The 18340-nt window shown below is 42.7% G+C and overlaps 1 protein-coding gene across 2 annotated transcripts in view; it reads right to left on the bottom strand.

The window, feature by feature from the left end:
- Positions 1-16715, bottom strand: part of EVPL (envoplakin) — a 119049-nt gene extending 102334 nt beyond the window's left edge. The window contains exons 1-2 of one of the 2 annotated variants that reach the window (XM_029600465.1): positions 16575-16715; positions 8895-9041 (exon numbers count right to left, since the gene is read on the bottom strand). The gene's annotated coding sequence lies outside the window, so the exon portion shown is untranslated. The remainder of the gene's footprint in view (positions 1-8894; positions 9042-16574) is intronic. The other variant, XM_029600464.1, reaches the window with a different exon arrangement.
- Between the last annotated feature and the right edge of the window lie 1625 nt (positions 16716-18340).

Below are 18340 nucleotides of genomic sequence, written 5' to 3'. Positions count from 1 at the left end.
CTACTTTCTGGGATGCACATGCTCGTACATGTTTCCGTACATGCAGTATAGGTGGCTCATCAAAAAAACAAACAAAAAAAATGCTGTCAAGACCCTCTTGGACTCCTTAATTTACTAAAGATTTGGCATGGATTGGACAACAAACACAAAATTATTAGGGGAGGGGAGGGAAGATACACACACACATATGGTGATTTCATAAGCAGGATTCTATTTATTTATTTATTTTAAACGGAAAAGGCACTTTAGAAATTAATAAATTGGAGCAAATCCCTTCAGAAAGTAGGCTAAAAACACCAACTAGCAAAATCATTCTTTTGGTAAAATTCTAGTTTTCCCATTATCAGTCTTCCAATGCCCATTTAAACTACAATGTGCTCTATGCATTTCTCCACTGGGGCATTCTGTCACCTGTGCCTGCATCTGCTTGCCTCCAGCGCTCCATTCCAGCAATGCCCGGTCTACTGGGCTTGGCTCTGCCCACTGCTGACATCATTCACCTGCCCAGCATCATCTGAGGGCCGATGCCGGAGGCACAGAGTGAGACGCTCTTGTTGCGTGCCGAAGGGGTGCAACTAAGGAGCATGATTTTCAGTGCGCTCCTTTGTGCATAATTCATGCTCGTTGCTCTTTGGGAAGTTAACACAACTACATAAAATTACAGTACTTGAGTTATTTGCGGTAAGACGCATTTGTGGTTTTCAATGTGCCTGCATATCCCTATCATTCTGGGAAGGTTGATTACCTCGGTGCAAATATTTGACAACCGTTCCAAGGAACGCAAGCACTAATAACTGTACCTTTTGTAAAAATTATTCAGAATTTAATGATTATGAATTCTAACTGTGTTGCTTATTAATGGACAAGCTATAAAAAAAAAAGAAAATCCCGGTTATTACTGATTTAATAAGGAAGCTAGCTCCAGATCTATTTAGTATTACTGAAATCTGGCTAACTGACACAGATGTCCTGCCACTTAAACAACTGTCTCTGCCTCATTACTCTACCTTTAATTGCTCAATATCAGGAAGAGGAGGAGGTGGGATTATAATTGCCAAGTTGAAGTTAGAATTAAAGACACAGTATAGAGCCTGTTCCTAATGTTGTGTTTCTAGTAGAGATGTGCATTCGTTTTTTGCTGAATTGGAAAATTTCCCGTTCGCGCGCACTAACAAAAAGTAATAAAAAGTAACAAAATCTAATGGTTTTTGTTAGTGCGCGCTAACCCAAAAAACGATTTTTCGTGAAAAAAAAAACAAAACCCGAACTGCAAAAAAACCCGACATTTCCCACAGCGGCCGAAAAATGAAGAACGACACGAACACAAAAAAAGATTCACGTCTCTAGTTTCTAGTGGTGACAGCTCCATCACGGAGTGCTTGTTTAGATTATAGTCCTCCATAAATTTTGAATCACTTTCCAATTTTATTAAGTGAAACGATGATCATCTTTAATAATGATCATAAAACATTTTATTGTATTAGGAGATTTTAATTTACAGCCAGACAAGCTACCTTTGTCCAAATCATGTGAATTAGTGTTAAATCCAATGGTGTTGCGTTTCCTGGCCGTGGCAGGCCCGCGGCCGGCTCCACTCACCCCCAACGCCCAGGTTCCGGACCTGGCTCCTTCCTCCTTGGCAGCAGTAGGCAGTCGTCTACGCGCTCGCACTCCTGCTACACTCCCAGGATCCTCCACGGCCTCTTCCAGTCCCGGTCGGGTCTCCCCACGTGCGTCGAGGGGAGACGCCGCAATCTCCTAGTTCCAGCCTGCCCAAATTAGGTGCGCGCATACCTTCACTGACTTTAAAGGGGCCACGGCGGAAAACCTTCCTGTGGCCCCGGATGACGACATCTCTCAGCCTTGCTATTCAGTCTTTGCCTTGGCAACAGGTCTCCATGCTTCCTGTCGTGTGCTTAGTTGCTGCTCGTTCGTGTTCTTGTTCCAGTACCTGATCCTGGTACTGGAGGGCTGGTATTGGTGAAGCTCCAGTCGGCCTCCGCTTCCCATTCCGCTCCGCCTCCCGACAGTGGGGACCCATCGAGGTTTCCTCACGGGTAGCGCCAACTCCATCTCGGGCCAAGGGTCCAGCTCTGCAATAAATGGTGGCCTTGAGATGGTCTCAGTTAATGAACCCACTCATGGATATGGGCAGATGTTGGATCTTGTGTTTGTGAACAAAAGAATGGCCACTTGACACTCAAGCTAGCTACACATGCGAGAAAATGTTTCTTGGTCAGATTATTTTTTGGTTTCTTTAGAACTTTCCTTTAATTATCAAAGCTCTTCCACTGCTCCACTTCTCAAGGTATTTATAAAAAGACAAAAAAGTTTGAGTTGAATGATTTGAGAGATCACAGTCTTCCAAAATTAAAAGAACTGACTTGGAACAGGATGGATCAAGTTTTTGAAGGCTGTCAATCTTCACTTTCCTCTGTATTAGATGATATTGCCCATTTGCAAAGTAAACTGTTTAAACAAAACCACAGTGCTGCATGGTTTAATAATGAATTAACCTCACTAAAGCAAAATATGAGGCATTGTGAGACACATTGGTAAACACATTTCTGGGAACATTTTGTTTCCTCCACAACCTTTGGTGAAACAAGTAGATTTTAACAAGCTGATCACAAATATGCATTTATTATGTCTGTATCACGTACTGTTTGCCAGAAAAGTGTGATATACATTAAGCATTGTTACGTGTCTGTAGCGGCATAAGCTATAATGGTAATGTTGGCACCAGAAAACAAAACTAAAAATGTTTTGCGGCAGATTTTTGTTTGTAATCACTGTCCAACACTTTGCGGATGAGAGTCCAACAATAGTCACCCAGCATGGAGGGGTTCCACTTGCCTTGATACCGTTTCTCCATTTTGACAATGTCTTGATGAAACATTTCACCATGTTCATCACTCACAGCACCAAGGTTGTCTGGGAAGAAGTCCAAGCGGGAATGAAGAAAATGTTATCTTCAATGACATGTTGCACTTCATCAATTTGTATGCCTGAAGCATATTTTCAATCTGTTTGACATAGTCTGCTGCCTTATAGTTGCCTAGAAAGTTACAAAGGACATGCAATATGTTCTGTACCTTGCAGAAGACCATCAAAGTGGCTGTCCTTCATCACAGCTTGGATTTGTGGGCCAACGAAAACACCTTCTTTTATCTTGGCATCACTTATGCGTGGAAACATTTGCCACAAATAATCAAAGGCTTTACTTTGCTTGTTCATTGCCTTAAAGTTTTTCACCAGCCCAAGTTTGATGTGCAATGGTGGAAGAAATATCTTACTTGGATCCACCAATGGGTCATGCGCAACATTCTCCTGCCCTGGAACCAACTTCTTGCGGAGATGCCAGACTTTTCTGATGTAATGCAAATCTCTTGCTCGGCTGTCCCACTCACAAAGGAAGCAACAATACTTGGTGTAACCAAGCTGCAGACCCAGTAGAATTGCAACTACCTTGAGATCACCACACAAATTCCAGTTGTACCTAGAGTACTCAATATGGTTCAGCAGTAGCTACATGTTCTCATACGTTTCTTTCATATTAACGGCATGTCCGACAGGTATTGATAGGTAGATATTGCCGTTGTGCAGCAAAACAGCCTTCAAACTTAAGATTGATGAATCAATAAACAGTTGCCATTCTGTTGGGTCATGGTCACATCCGAGAGCACAAACAATCCATCGATGTCACAGCAAAAAGTCAGACTGTCTACTTGGTTGAAATATTTTGTCAAATCTTCATGACGGCTGTAAAATACTGAAATTTTCGAATCAGATGACAAAAGATTCCATCCTTGCAGCCTTGACCTAAGCAGCTCCGCCTGACTCTTCAATAAAGCCAAATCTCTGACCAGATCATTCAGCTCTGACTGAGATATTAAATGAGGATCGCTAGATGTTGATGGCACAAAGTCAGGACCAGCTGCAGCTTCCATCTGTGATGGCTCGCCATCATCGCCTACCTCCTCATCCTCATCAATTGTCCACACCTCTGACAGTTTTGGAACAGTTTTGGTCTCATTGCTAATGCAAAGTTAGGGTACTCAATAAACTTCCTGTTCTTTAATGAGTATCCTGACACATTCGTCATGCAGAAGTAACAGTCAGTTATATGATCTTTCTGTTCCCTCCATATCATTGGGATGGCAAACGGCATGGATGGTCGCACACCTTTCAGCCAAGCTCGCAGACTATTGGCGCAAGATGTGCAACATATATGAGGAGCCCATGCTCTGTCCTGGTCACCAATTTTGCACCCAAAGTACAACTCATATGCCTTCTTAATGAGTGCAGTCATACTCCTTTTCTGTGCTTTCAGAGTAAACTCACCACAAATGTAACAAAGCGTGTCATGGCTATTACTACTTTGGCACGACATTTCATAAAGTATATGAAATTAAATCATCAAGCTTTAAACTCAACAGTTTTAGTGGTACGATTCGCTCATTCACACAGATGTTGCATAGGAGTCTACTCATTGCTGCTGCTGCTTATATAAGGCTGCATCGTCATGGAAACAAGTTGGAATCTTGCAGCTGAGCTGGAGCTTGCCTGAGCAAGTTCAGGCATGATCAGACAGAGTTTCTTGGTGTATTTTAAAAAAAAAAGTTAGTCTCTGTTACATGTTACGTTGCTTATGGCTGTCAAAAATACAATATGAATTTTAAAAATCATAAAAACTACTGTCCAGCAAGAAAATATATATACACACGAGATTATGTTTTAAAATTTCACAATTATTGTAACACGAAATTTGCCGTTTCTCAAAAACCTTACATGATGTACAAATTTCGAAGTAATATCTGTGATCAGCATCAAAAAATCTATTTGGAACACCAAAAAGCCTGAAGGAAACAAAAACTTTGTTTACCAGTGTAATCTAATGTCTTATCGGACTGTGCTCCCCGAGTACAAAGATGCATAATATTAACTTTGCTAGTGACAATGTTGTTAGCATAGTCACTGAAACATGGGATCAGGTTCATGAAATTTCAGGTACTGACGTAATAGAAGTTATTACTGGACTAAATGAAACCTTTTGTCCTTTTCTGAAATGTTCAAGCTGCTCATTTTAAAACTGCTGAGAGATGACCTAATGCCACCTCTTACAAAGCTAGTTAACTTATCCTCGCAGGAAGGGTATATACCTAAATTGTTAAAACTGGCATCTGTTCGTCCTTCTATTTGTGCAAAATACCATCCCATTTCAACACTTCCATTTTTGGACAAGCTTTTGGAGAGTATAGTGTTAAGGCAACAAAGTGAATATATTGAGGATATATTGTTGGATAAATGCCAATTTGGCTTTCGGCCAATGCATGAAACAAAGACTATTATTACTTATTGATGCAATGAGTTGAGGATTTGACAGTAGGAGGGAATTTTTCTCAATTCTGTTGGATGTCAAACCACCATTTCACATGGTGAATCATAGATTACTGTTGCAAAGATTACGTGAGATAGGTTTGAACTCTAACCTGATTAAATGGTTTCAGTCTTTTTTGAGTGATTGATCACAGCAAGTTGTTATAAAAGGAGAACGGTCAAGTCCAATAGTTTTAGAATCTGGAGCGCCGTAGGGGTCGGCACTATCTGCTATATTTGTACATATTCCCACTGTGCCAGATTCTTGCTAATTTAAATGTGGGTTATTTCTCATATGTCAACATACAATGTTATGTCCCAATTGAATCCTCTGTTGAGGATGTGCTAAAACAGGTGACAGTCATTAATAGTGGCCAAGAATTGGTTACCTGAAAATGGATTAATTTTAAATGTTAACAAAACTGAGATACTGAGATTCTTAACTAGGAAACTATCAGCTTTTTTAACCATTGAAGGCGTTAATATTCTGATTTCTGAGCAAGTGCGAAACACTGGAGTAATAATGGACACATCCTTATTGTTTAAACCACAGATTAAAGCTATGGTATGGAACTACTTTGATAAACGTTGTATACTCTGGCAACTGAAGCCGTCCCTTTTGGAAAGTGACCTATAAACTGTTCTCCACAGTCTAGTAATTTCAAATATTGATTATTGGAATTCTCTATATTTAGGATTACCTGACTCGTTACTTAAAGCACTACAAATAAAACAAAATGCAGCTGCCAGATTTGTGACAGGGCAAAGAATACGTTAGCATATTACCCCAGCACTTGTATGCCTTCATTGGTTACCAGTCCGCTTTTGGATTAGGTTTAAAGTTATTTCAACTGTGTTTAAGCCATGTTATGGGTTAGCCCCTAGTTGGTTTAATTCAATTTAAAAAATCTACCAGCCTACATAACTCTCAGATCATCTTCCCAGTTTCTAACATCTGTACCATCACTGCGACAAGTCAGACTCGTGATATCTAGAACGCGCATATTCTATGTGGTAGGCCCCCATTTTTGAATGAGCTACCTCATGAAATTAAGTTTGAAAATTCATTATTTGAGTTCAGGAAGAAATTGAAAACATATCTTTTTAAGCAAGCATTTGAAGGTATCTAGTTGACAGTGATTTTATAGAACTTTGAAGGAGGTAAGCCCAGAAATCAATTGATGATCAATAAAGTAGGAAGATAGATAACACTTCTGGCAGAATAGGCTACTCAAATAGATACACAGGTGCTAGAGTCAGAGAAAAGCAATTCATTTATGTTTTAAAGTATGTTTTATATTATGGATTTTATTTGCGAATATTTTACATTTTGATCTTAATTTTATTTGATGTTTGGATATGATATTTTATTATGTATGTTTTTATGTAATCTGTTTAGTATCGTGGATAGGCAGAATAGAAATATTTTAAATAAATTAAATTGTGTTATCCAGTTAGTAAGTACAGATGATAATCAAGTTTTTCAGAGAATGTAAACAGTCTCGTAATACCAGGGCCAGCAGAACACCTTTTTGGTTGGGGGGAGGGCAAACAACCCAATCTCCACCTCTGCTCCCCAGATTCCCTAGTTGCTGATAAAATGAGGGGCAAAACGTTGGTGGGACCATGGCCCAGTGGCCTACCCCATTCCACTGCTTATGCATAATACTGATCCTTAGCTGACAATTTATTGGGAAATCTGTTCTAAACACACTCATAAATCCCCAGCCTGAATGAGGCATGAAACATGCAGATCAAACAGATAATGCTTAGCACACCCTCCTGAATGTGGATTAACTGGTTTCCTCAGTAACACTGGGCAGCAAATTACAAACTCTCATATACCATTCCTTGAATACTTTTTTTTTTTTGTGTCTAGGCAGCCACTTTGCTCTCAGTACATCAGCCCTTGCTTAGACACAGCATGACAAAAGAATCTGTATGGAGGGCTTGGTGACATTTTGTCAGCATATGCAGAATGGGACAGGGGGGTAGGTACAACACAGGGTCCTACTACTATAATTCAAAATACAGTCAGAGTGACTCAGAATGTGGAGACCTTACAATTCTATAATCAGGGTTCTCTCTCCTATCTAAACCACTTGATCCACTGGTATTGCCAATTGAATCTGGGGACAAGCAGACCCAATCTAGTCATTTTATTTTGGAGCCTACTCGTATTGAAAGTGTTCTCAGGGGTATGAATATGTTCAAGTGCCAGTACAGGTGAAACAGTCTCAACTATTTATTTGATTTCTATAAAGCTTTTTATTCAAAGTGCTGTACGGTAACATTAACAAGAGAAATATTCAAAGCGATAGAGCAGAGATTTTCAAAGACTAATTTGGATCTTTATCCAGGGGAAATTTCAGCAGGCTCTAGTGTACAATTTGTGCTGGAATGTATATTGAGATTACTATCTCTGCTCTTGCAAAATGTGCCACTGGATGCTTAATGACCCAGCAGAAAAAAACAGTGCCCTAATTAGCACTGTGCTCCCTAACTGGGACAGTGGTTCTAACTGGCTCGGGCAGAGGGACCAGGTCCTCCTAGTAGGGCAGCGAATCCATTCTCTGCAGCATCCATGCTCCATAGAAACAGATTATGACAGCAGATAATGGACCATAAGGTCCCATCTAATCTTCCCAGATTATTCCTGCTGCAATGCCATGGGCCCCAGTGGATCTCGTTTCTCCTCACTTTTTTGCAGCTATGGACCCCCTCTGTGCTTGTCCTAGGCTTTCTAGAATCCTGTTAATTGTTTTTGTCTTCACCATCTGTCCTAGAAAGCTGTTCCATACATCCACCACTCTTTCCATGACAAAATACTCCTCAGTCAAGCTTATGTATGTCATCGATTCTCTCTCTATCCAGGTCTTCCACAGGTGCAGACATCTGTCATTCACTCCTGTGTAGATGGAAGTGCCAGTCCCCTCATTTCCACATGGCCCAGAGTGCATCTTTATTACAATCTTTCCCCCTGCATTATTATTATTAATTTATATTTTACATAAAGTGCTAATCCTCCCCCTTTTCTACCTTCACTAGCCTTCCTTGGAGGTCTCCCATCCAAAACATGACCCTGAATAACTTTTGTGATTTCACAAGATTAGCGCCCAGGAGGATAAGCCTGAATGCATTATACTAGCAGTCAACAGGTAATAACTGGACAAGCATGACACGTTATTACAGGCGAGATAAAATAAATAAATAAGTGAGAAATTCTTGGGGGGTGACCGATGTGCCATGAGAAGGAGGTCTCACCATACTCTCTCAATAACACCTATTCTTAAAATGCATTACCTTACCATGCTTTAACTGTTATTATTTCAATAGTACAAGGACCTGTGGAGGATTAATGCAAGCTCCAATGAGCACAGTCTTGTGAATGCAAATATATATAAGCAGCAAGACTGGCTGAAGTATTCAAAACATCAACATGCCCATTTCCTGGCTCTGTTTTTCTCATTTTGGTCTTTTTCCTAGTTCTCTTCTTTTTCAAATCTATTTCATACCTTTTGTTTAATAAAAGGCGTGTACCTTTCTGTCACATTCATGCCTTTGTGCCTGAATCGCCTTCAGTTGTTTGTGCTGCTTTCATGCGTGGTATGTCACTGCAGATACTTGCATGGGGTTATGAGGCGTGGTGGTGCAGCAGCGCCCTGATTTAGAGAGGACACAGAAAGAAAGGTTAACAACTAAAGACAAAAATTACTGGGTATATATATATATAACTAGGTGAAACCTTTTCATTGGACAAACTTAACACATTTCTTGACTAACTTTCAGGAGCTAAAACTCATCTTCATATTGAAGAAATTTATTTAGTCCAATAAAGCAAGTTTGCTTACCATAAAAGATGAATTAGGCAAGATCTGAGGGAGATGTTATGGCACTGGATGGATGTGTCTCTCCCAGCTATTAGAGCTTTGAGCTCTTCTCAGCATTTGGGGGGAGTTTTCATGCAGGCACTGCCTCAGAGTCTCCTCAGTCTGTATCAAAGCTAGTAGTAGGACAGTCTACTGTCCAGGGAGGAGGACAGGCATCTCATGTCCAATTCATCCTGCTATCTACAGAAAACACTATTTACAGTAAGCAATAGAGAGGTTTGGCCTTCGTTATCGGCCCGCCACAGGAAATTTTGTTTTCCCATGACTTTAATTTTGCCTGCCCCCCCCCCACCCCGAAATGAAGCCCGAAACTCGGGGGGGGGGGGGGGCAGACAGGGGGTTCTAAAAAAAAAAAACCAAACACAAAAATCCAAACCCACCCCATCCCTTCAAATTTAATTGCAACCCTCCACCCTCCTGACCTCCCAAGACTTACCGAAAGTCCCTGGTGGTCCAGTGGGGGTCCCGGGAGCGATCTCCCGCTCTCGGGCCATCGGCTGCCAGTAATCAAAATGGCGTCAATGGCCCTTTGCCGTTACCGTGTGACAGGGGCTATCGGTGCCATTGGCCAGCCTCTGTCACATGGTAGGAGCAATGGACGGCTGGCGCTATCTTAAAAAATGCCAAGTCTGTCGCCAAGCCGTCTAGGCAGTAGTGATATGTAAAGGTATGCACCGATGACCAGGTAGCTGCTTTAAAAAATGTCCTCAATATGTATCTCTCTTAGACATCCAATGAGGAAGCTGTTGCTAGTACCCGGAGAAAATTCGTTTTCACTCAATGCACAATTAAGCTCTGGAATTTGTTGCCAGAGGATGTGGTTAGTGCAATTAGTGTAGCTGGGTTCAAAAAAGGTTTGGATAAGTTCTTGGAAGAGAAGTCCATTAACTGCTAATAATCAAGTTTACTTAGGGAATAGCCACTGCTATTAATTGCATCAGAGCATGGGATCTTCTTAGTGTTTGGGTAATTGCCTGATTCTTGTGGCCTGGTTTGGCCTCTGTTGGAAACAGGATGTTGAGCTTGATGGACCCTTGGTCTGAACCAGCATGGCAATTTCTTATGTTCTGGTGAGCTCTAACTGGGTTGATAAGATCGAGCGAGCGCAGATACTGCATAGCAGTGTTGTATACAATTAGTTATCCAATTCAACACTGTTCTTTTGGTAATCGGTGTGCCCAATCTGTTGGGCTTGTGTAATACAAATAGTTGTGAGGCTTTCCTGTGAGTCTGCATTCTCCACTTTCAGTAATCTAGCGTTCTTTTGCAGTCTAATGTTTGTAGCTGCTTTTCACTCTCATGTGCACGAGTCTTTGGGAAGAAAGTGGGAAGCACAAACAATTGGTTCAGGTAAAAAGTTGGCACCGCTTTCGGTAAGAATTTTGGGTGTGTTTGAAGGACTACCTTACTTATCACGGAAAAATGGCACATACACAGGCCGATACAGAACGCACGCGCTAAAAAAGGCGCATCCATTTTCAGCGCTCGCTCGTTGGATGTGCACCCAGCCCCCTCTCTCCTAGGCGCACGATACAACATGTAAATGAGGGGTCATCCTAAAAGGAGGTGCTAGGGGCCACGGCGTGCCCCTAGCACCTTCTTGGTCCAGGAGAGGTGGCCGTCAGTGGGTTTGGGAAACAGATGCTTGGTTTTATGAGCGTCTATTTCCCAAATCCATGGGAAATGGGGAGTGTTGCAGAGACAGCATTTATAGGCCCTGCATAAAGGCAGAGCAAAGCACTGCTCTCTGATGGTAACACTTGCTGCTCACCTGTTTGAATAAGTTAAGAAAGGTACCAAGTCCTTTTTTCATTTGCCATTGGAAGCAGCAGTTGATTTATATTCCTGATTGCCCTTAGATATGTGGACAGCCGCCTCCCATAAGATGATGTGCTACAGCTGATGATGTAAATTGAGGTACTCAAACAGCAGGGCAGCTGCCCATAGGCACTTGCCTACTCTGCCTATTGATAAATCCACCTGGATTGGAAATCACTGTGGTGTCTGGCTGCTGTAGCACTGGTGGGTAATGCAATCAAGCACTGGCGTTTGGGGCTGAAAGATTCAGGGGTGGTCACCTCCGATCCTCATTAGCCACAAAAGACCTGGTTTTCAGGATATCCACAATGAATATGCATGAGAGAGATTTGCATGCACTGCCTCCACTGTACGCAGATCTATCTCGTGCATATTCCTTGTGGATATCTTGAAAACCTGGCCAGTTTGTGGCTCTTGCAGACTGGAGTTGGCCTCCCCTGTTTATAGAAGTTGGGGATGTGTAGGATGGGAAAATAAATACATATAAAAAGCACTCTGCTACTTAACTAGAGGGCATGGAACAGCAGATACAACCCTAAATATCTTGCTGAGCAGACTGGATGGGTCATTTTGGTCCTTTGCAGCCATCGTTCATTAAGTTACTGTGTAAGGTTGTCTCAATCATGCATTTTGGTCCTGCATAGCTTCAAAACTCCTAGGAGCATACAATAATGTTTACATGTAGGGGTGCTATTAGAAACCTGACTTTCAGGTTTACTCTGAGTGTTAATCTTGTGTACATTTTTTCTCAAGTGATCATAGACCTTCAGACCTATTCTTCCAGTTTTAATTTATTCTGTTGAATCCTGTGCTCCTCCATTTTCTCTTTGCTTAATCTTGTTTGAGCTCGGATAAGAGAACCAGGCCCCTTCCCCAGTGATGCTCAAGCCCTCTCCTCTCACAGAGGCAAATGCTGTGAGATCTCAAGCGGTGATGGATGAACTGTAGTGCCTGCCACTAGAACATTTGTGTGATGCTGTCAAAACTATTTTGGGCATTGAGAGTGCCAGGTCAAACAAAGCCCTGGGGATTTCCCATTCCTCATTCTGATTTGTATTGTGTACCAGATTTGATTTGATTTGTATTGTGTTCCAGAGGAGACATACGGCCCGATTTTAAACGGGCCATGCGCATGAAAACAGGTGGTTACGCGCATGGCCGGAGGCCTGGGCACACGCGTAAACCTTCTTATATGCCGAAGTGCTGGATGGACGGGGGGGTGTGGTCTGGACCGGGGGGGGGGGGGGGGGGGGGCGGGCCAGGACAGCACCATTTGACGCTGTCCTGGGGAAGCTTGCGCCAGCAGCTGACCGGCGTGCAGAGATTACTTCTGCGCCAGAGGAGCGGTAAATAATTGAACAAAAAAAAAAGTAAATAGCTAGGAAGGAGTTAGGGGTTGGAGAGGAGAGGAGGAAGGTTAGGTAGGGGTATAGGGAAGTTCTCTCCCAGTCCTCCCAGTCCGCTCCTTAATTGGAGCGGACTGGGAGGGAACTGGGGAAGTCCTATTCCCATCGCCACACATGGCCTTTTAAAATCCCCCCCCCCCCCCCCGTACGCACGAGTTGCAGGCTGCCCGCACATGCGTGCGCGGTGCCATCGGATTTTATAACATGTGCATGCACCAGCATGCACATGTTATAAAAACGGTGCGCACCTGTGCTCCTTTTAAAATCGACACCATTATGTTTAAAGTTTCTGTAATCTCCTACAAACTGTCATCTCTCTCTCTCTCTCTCGGTGTCTCTCCAAGCTAGTAGAGCTTTGAGCTCTACTCGGCATGCATGGGCATTGCCTGAGTCTCCTCAGTCTGTTTTTGTCCACACTCTGCGTGGATGGCTATTTTTGTCTCTCCATAGAAAAACATATTCTCAATTTTTTCGCTTCAGCGACCCCAAAGCAGCACTTCTCAGTGCTATTTCAAACAGTGGCCGTAAAGAAAACCTGCAGGTTTAAATATTGTTCCTGTGGACAAATTATGCCCATTACTGATGGCCACAACTACAGATACCTCTGTTTAGGCCCAAATCAGGACCAGCAAAATTTCTTGGAGGGGGAAGGATGTCACCAAGGGCACAGAGATCCAGAGTGACTAAAATAGCTGTCATCCGAGCTGAGGGACTGAGCAAGTCCACCTTTGAAGACCATCTGCCCTAATCTTCCTCTCATAGCAGTTGCAGTAAGTCCTCCGAAGCAAATTTGGCTCAACAAGAATCAGGGGACTCGATGCAAAGGCTGGCTAAGAGTAAGCACAGGGATTCCTCGTCTCACTCCATGCACTCCATACCCATCCTGGCCAAGAAGCCGAAACCAATGACTCTGCATTGAATTGACTCAGAATGCTCCACAGGGGGCTTCGAGGAAGGCCATTGCATCGATGAAGACTATGCAGGATCCATCGCGAGTGGCGCACAAGGCTTGGAAGCATTCACTGCATGGTGCACCAAGGCTACTGGTGCACAGAGCATCAAAGCACGGCACATTGGAACACCTGAACCCTAGCACATTGGAAGGATTGAAGCACAGAACACTGACTCACTTGACACGCCTCATCTCCAAGGTCACAAACCCAAGATTCTCCAATGTTTCAGAAAGAGCATAGTGCCAGAAGATAAAGGCTAGACAATTCTGATGAGGCACTAGACCTCTCACTGTAATCTCCATGATCCACAATATCTAAAGGATCCTGAAAGCAATACAATCTTTTTCCGATAATTCCAGTGCAACTTGAAGAATGGTATACTCAGGAAATTTTAAAACAAATGAAATGAGACCCAAAAAAAGCAGAAATCAAGAACTCAACGCTAAAATAAATATTCTGCTAGAAAGTAAGGCTATCACATCTCTTAATGGAAGTATAAGGTGACCATCATATGGTGTCTTTGTACGATGGCTTATAGGTGAAGCCTTTAAGGCACAAGGACTGATTTAATCATCGGTCACTTATACTGAGTCCATATATTCTCCTGGCTGAAGCTGTGAGTAACTCAGAGTAATGCACAATTAGCAAAAGTATGAAGTGCACTTATCTCCAAGACTGGCAGTCTTTAATGTGGTCCTGAAGTCTTTGGGCACTGAGTATAAGTGACCAATGATTAAATCAGTCCTTGTGCCTTAAAGGCTTCACCTATAAGCCATTGCACAAAGAGACACCATATATGATGGTCACCTTATACTTCCATTAAGAGATGTGATAAGAGCCTTACTTGGGCATTTTGATAGGGCTAGTGGTGTTTTATGTTTGAGAAAAAAAATATAGGTTGAACTAAGTTTCCATTTTATCTATTTTTACTTTTTTTTTTTTATTTATAAATAATATTTATGAGTACAACTGGAGAAAGAGATTAAAAGGAACTGCACATCTGAAATCTAAAAATCAAAAGAACACATAAAATTAAGAAAAAAAGAAAGAACCTTATTTTTCTTACTTTTAGTTAACATCTGCACTCTAAAGAGCCAGAAAGTAAGATATAAATATCATAATAATCAAGGTTTCTCACACTTTAAAGTTAAAAAAATATATATGAAAAAATACACAGATCTGTATATTAAAGCAAATGTGGAACAATAAAGACAAAAAAAGCCCCAATTATTGACAGTTACTACAAACATTTGTAAGGGCTCATAGCTTTTTCTGCAACAAAAAACATATTCACAGGATGCCAACATCATAAGCTAACTGGTGATGTCAGAGGTTCCGTGTTATGACATCACTTTGGGACAATGCAACAGTAGACCAGTAAGGGAGAATAATTTCAAACACAAAGAATAATGAAGCAAGGAGCAGGCCCCATGGCCCAGCTGAGGCACTGCAGCCTGGGGGATCCAAATTTGCATCCCTCATCTGTGGGACCTGCGCTTGCCATGGACATGGTGTGCAAAGGCCAAGAGAGGGCGGGAAAACAACTGTTGCTACTGTGACAGCCCCTGCAGGCCAATGGGCCCCATGTACCAATGGGCTTTCCCCATTTTGTGTCCACGGGGCCATTGCTTTATACATCTGGTCCACAGCGCTACTGAGGTGGCGCCTCTCTAGCCCTTAGGCCAGCAAGATTACACTGAGCCATCTGGGCAGCAGACATAATTGAAGGGTCTTGCTTTCAGAGGGACTATTACAGATCAGTGTTTCTCAATCTTTTCAAGTCCAAGGCACGCCTACATTCACAAAATTGTTGTGTGGCATACCAACCTCCATGGAACAGGCAGCCCAGCATGGAGAGGGCAGATACGGCCAAAAAAAATGAGCGAAGGAAGCACTGAAAGCCACACCAAAATCTCTTCCAATTTTTTAAATAAAGGGAGAGGTGGGTGGAGACACATAATGAACCAGACAAGATGGACCAGACTCCCCCGCTCCTTCTATATAAAAGCGCAGGATAAGGGAGATGTTGGTGTGGTGTGAGCAGCCGGCAAAGTTAGTTACCTTTGTTGTGGCTGCGAGAGCGCCTTCACAGCTGCTACTCCCAGCGTGAGTCACATCCAAAACTCATTCTCCCCATCTCACTGAGCCTGGGGATAGGACAGAGGAGGCGGCTCAGGATTAGTTTAATTACTGTACTCTGGGGCTCATGCTGTAGCTAGGAAGAGGAGGCATGCATGATTACCCATGTTGTCAGAAAAGCGCCCCTAGAAATGTAAATCACTGCTAGGGTCACTTGTTGCTATAAGTGCTAAGTGCAGAGCCCAGGTGCTGGTCTGGCTCTGGGCATCAGGCAGTGAGGCTCTCCTGTTCAAGTCTGAGGGCACACTGGCTGGGAAAGAGTATAGTAGAAAACTTTTTTAAAAACTCACCCATATATATATACCCCCCCACCCCCCATCTATGTGAGGCTGCTTTTAAGTCTTGAATCTCTCCGTAATCATATCCTTGTTGAGTTTAACCATGTTTTCTAAAGAAATAAAATTCATGAACTGTCTTAAGTCTTATCTGTGTGACTTGACTAAATTGTAAACTCCACATAACAGAAACTGTCTCCTATATGTTTCTGTACAGCACTGCGTACATGGGCTATGTAGTAATAGCGAAGAGAAATGAGAAAAAAAAAAACAAGACTTAGCCGAAAAAGAAATGTTTTCCTTTTAATGAAGTCAGAAAATTGGCAAATATGAAAAGGTTTTCTACTGTAATAGCTCCTGTGAAAACAAAACCTGTTTAATATAACCTGGGTGGCTGGTTTCCGGTTTCCAGATCATATTTGATCGGTTTAGTAGTTAAACCTCACTTTAACATCCAAAGCTCCAGATCCACTAGATTAGTTTCACTAAGCAGTAAATATACACAATGTGATCAGAAGAAAAGCGCAAACACATCTTGGAAAGCAGATCACGGTTACAAACGTGCAATCAGCCAACAATCCACATTTTTAATGTAGTATCCACAGTGGCAGTGTTGCGCCACTGTACAGCTTGGCCGGCCGGCCGGCCAGCCGCACAAAAGAAAAGATCGCCGTTTTGCTAAATCAGAACCTGGTCTCCCAGCCCTTATCTCACCTGTCCCCTTTTCGGTGGGAGGATACCACCAGGCTCAAAAGTTGCTTCCCAGCCGCTAGCGAACTCACACGTTGAGGAAGTGCCCCTCCCCCACCGGGCCCAGGCGCTCCAAGGTGCAGCATCAAGCAGGGGGAGGGGCCAGGGCGCTCCTGCCTGTGCCACTGAGCCGGCCGGGAAAGAGGAGCACTACGCCCGGGCGAAGCTAGGGGGCGAGATTTCCCCGAAGCTATTTCAATGCCAAATCGCCAGGACTTCTTTTTTTTTTTTTGTTGGCTTGATACCTGTAATCAGTTCAACTTGCCGGTCGATTGCATTCATTCTTTTTTTCTGTCCGAATGATCGAACCTTTGTGTGTTTATAAAGCTTATAGGTATAGAATAGGATACTCTTATAAATCTAAATTCTCTCAAAGCGTCCTCCAAGCTATTAAACAAGTTGGATTCATCTGGCATCGGGGAAGTTTATAAATGAAAATGTGGAACATCACGCTGGATTTCTTTCTTTACTGAATCTAATAATTAGTTAGCTTCAAATACGAAGACAATTTTATTAGACACAGGGGCATACCTAAAGGATTTGGCATGGGGGGCAGATACTTCCTTTGGCACACCCGCCCCCCCTCATCTAATTTAAACATTTCCTAACCATCCCTAAAATATTTCTAAACAGCAGCCATCCAATAACACCCAATAATTAAAATTAATAAGGATTTTAAAAAGCTCCGGAACTCCTCATCGGTCCTCCTAAGATGCTTATAGATTTGGAACAGGCCTGCATACACACAATAGGCTTTCTCTCTTTCACCCCCCCCCCCCCCACCCGCTTAGAGAAAGTCAGGATGGGTGGGGGTGGGAGAGATACACACTGCCTCTGTGCGTCTCTCTCACTCACATTTCCCCTCTTTCTTAGGCCATTGGTTGCGCAGGAAGACTTCTTCTGGTGATGGGTCTAGTGAAATGCCGGCAGCACTGCAGGGCTTCTTCATCTGGCACCAGCTTGGAGGAAACACTGGCAGTGATGGAGGGGCCTCTTCAGCTGCTGCCAGTTCGGAGGAAATGCCGGCAGGCACCTCCGGGCCTCTTCTTCCGCCACAGGACCTCTCTTTTGCTGGCAGGGAGTGGGAACCCCACCAACACATCACTTCTCCCTGCTGCAGGACCTTCCTATAGGCTGGTGGCAATGGCACTAGTCCCCCTTTTGTCACCCGGGGCAGACTGCCCTCCCCCCCCTTCGTAGGGCACTGATTAGACTGATAGTATGAACTTCATATCTTTCATGATTTGACAGGACTGAAAAAAATAAAAAGTGCATTACTGAAAGAAATCTTTACTAGTGTAAAGATGCAGATAGTTATTCTTTATCTAGCCCAGTATAGGATTATTTCTGAAAATAAAACTAGCTTTCTATGATTATGATCTTGCTAAGGAATATTTAGACAAAATCCATGCCAAGAAACCAGGAGCAAGACTCAGAAGCACATCCCGCTGAGTATCTTAAAAGTATCAGATGTTTTAATTATGTCTTTATCTGTTTGGCTGTTGAGCAACATGAGATGGGCTAGCTGATGCTAATGAATGGTTCAAACTATAACAATCTGCAAGTTGATAAAGTTTTAGTGTATATTGCTTTGTAATCTCTGCCCATTTTAACTGTGAGTGGATGTTAGGTTTAGTCTTGAATAAGTGATTATGACTGAGAGTGTGGGCAGTTCAAAATATATTTCCTTTTGCTGGTTGAAAACAGCGTGTAACTAATAGAAAGCAAGG

This window comes from Rhinatrema bivittatum, chromosome 4 (assembly GCF_901001135.1).
Source record: "Rhinatrema bivittatum chromosome 4, aRhiBiv1.1, whole genome shotgun sequence".
In the NCBI taxonomy this organism is placed as follows: Eukaryota; Metazoa; Chordata; class Amphibia; order Gymnophiona; family Rhinatrematidae; genus Rhinatrema; species Rhinatrema bivittatum.
This window is presented reverse-complemented; position numbering and strand designations above follow the sequence as displayed.